Raw genomic sequence first — 2,268 nt, forward strand, 5'->3', positions numbered from 1 at the left:
AATTAGGGTTAAGTAACTTGCTCAAGGTTACATGGCCAGTTGTTTTTGTGTGGGTGTCAAGTATCTGAGGCTGGAACCAATCCCAGGTCTCCCAATTGCTGGAGCCAGCACTCTTACTCACTGCACCACCTGGCCACCCCTATGTGGTATAATTTACCTCATTCTACCTCTCTCTCTTCTCCCAGTGCAATCCTCTTTCTCACCCTTTAATTTTTGTTTATATCATCCCATCAAAGTCCACTTATACCCACACCCTCTGTCTACATATACTCCTTCTAACTGCTCTAATAGAGATATAGTTCTTAAGGATTACAAGTATCATCTTCCCATGTAGGGATATAAACAGTTTAACCTTATTGAATAACTTATGTTTTTTTCTTTACTGTTTACCTTTTTATGCTTCTCTTGAGTCTTATATTTGAAAGTGAAGTTTTCTGTTTATCTCTGATCAGGATTGTTTGAAAGTCCTCTATTTCATTGAATAGCCATTTCCCCCAAAAAAGGATATGCTCAGTTGTGCTGGGTAGGTGATTCGTGGTTGTAATCCAAGCTCCTTTGCCTTCCAGAATGCTTTATTCCAAGTCCTTCAGTCCTTTAATATAGAAGTTGCTAAATCCTGTAAAATCCTGACTATGACTCCTTGATATTTGAATGATTTCTTTCTGGCTTCTTGCAGCACTTTTTCCTTGAACCCGGAGCTCTGGAATTTGGCTGTAATATTCCTTGGAGTTTTCATTTTGGGATCTCTTTCAGGAGGTAATCCATAGATTCTTTCAATTACTATTTTACCCTCTGGGTAAGCAAATTGGTCTGTGGCCTGTATTTAGTTCTCAGTCTGTGATCTGGGTTTGGGCCTCAGTCAGAGGTCTGGATTTAGGCCTCAGGCAGAGGCTAGTTGTAGGGTACAATGAATGCCTGAGTCTGGGACTCAGTCTGTGGCCTGTGTTTGGGGCAAAGTCAGTGATCTGGATTGGATCATAGGCAGGTGACAAGTTTAGGCTACAATGAAGGCCTGGATTTGGGGCTCAGTCTGAGGTCTGGATTGTGGTTCATGCAGGGGCCATGTTTATGGTACAATGAAAGCCTGGGTATGGAGTTAAGCCTGTGGTCTAGATTAGGCCTCAGTTTATGACCTCAGCCCACCCTGAATCACTGCCTTGTCATGGCAGAGGGGTTTACATAGCTCAATGAAATTATGAGCTGCCATTCAGGGTTACCCAAGATGGACTGGTCATAGTGGAGAATTCTGACAAAAGGTAATCCACCAGAAAAGGAAATGGCAAACCATTCTAGTGCCAAAAAAAAAAAAACTATGGACAGTATGAAAATAATAAAAGAGATGTTACAGGAAGATGATCCCTTCAGAAAAAAGATGAAAAAGTTAGAAAATGAATACAGTACAATAAAAACAAAAGAAATAGAGGAGCAAGTTGAAATCAAAAGATTATGTACAGAAAACAGACTTTTAAAACAGCTCATTGAAACATTAGAAAAAGTAAGTATATTATTGTTTTGTTGAATCTCTGTCACAATTATACATTTACCTTTGGTTATGAACATTATGAACATTGCATGGAAAATGTAACATATCCGTCGACTAAATTGCAATATTTGCTGCTTAGCTGCTTAGCTTCTTGCCTGTTTAAATAACTTGGCATTAATAAAAACTAAATATCTTCTTTCTGTGTGTTTGTTAAATTAATGCAAGATTATAGACTGCGTGAACTCTTTAAGCCAAGTATGGCAGAATTGGGCCTTTGCATGTACCAGTTTGAATGCATGATGCAGAGTTTCCATACATCTATGTATGCATCATCCTGGTTTCTGACCATCTTTCTTATAACTTTCCCACTACCAGTGGCAACCAGGATATTTGACATATTTATGTCTGAGGGTTTAGAGATAGTGTTTCGGGTGGGATTAGCTGTTCTTCAGATGAATCAAGCAGAACTCGTGCAACTTGACATGGAAGGAATGTTACAGCACTTTTTTTTTTTAAGCAATCGGGGTTAAGTAACTTGCTCAAGGTTACACGGCCAGTTATTTCTGGGTGTGGTGCTGAGTGTCTGAGCCCGGGATTCGATCTCCAGGTCGTCCCAACACTGGAGCCGGTGCTCTTACTCGCTGTGCTACCTGGCCGCCCCTGTTACAGCACTTTCAAAAGGTCATTCCGCATCAGTTTGACAGTAGTCCAGACAAATTAATTCAAGCATCTTATCAAGTCAAATACAATACAAAAAGAAGATGATCCCTTCAGGTCAGAAGGTG

Source organism: Petaurus breviceps, unplaced genomic scaffold (assembly GCF_028583685.1).
Source record: "Petaurus breviceps papuanus isolate PSGF00001 unplaced genomic scaffold, PetGlider_PUasm1.0 90601, whole genome shotgun sequence".
NCBI lineage: Eukaryota > Metazoa > Chordata > Mammalia > Diprotodontia > Petauridae > Petaurus > Petaurus breviceps.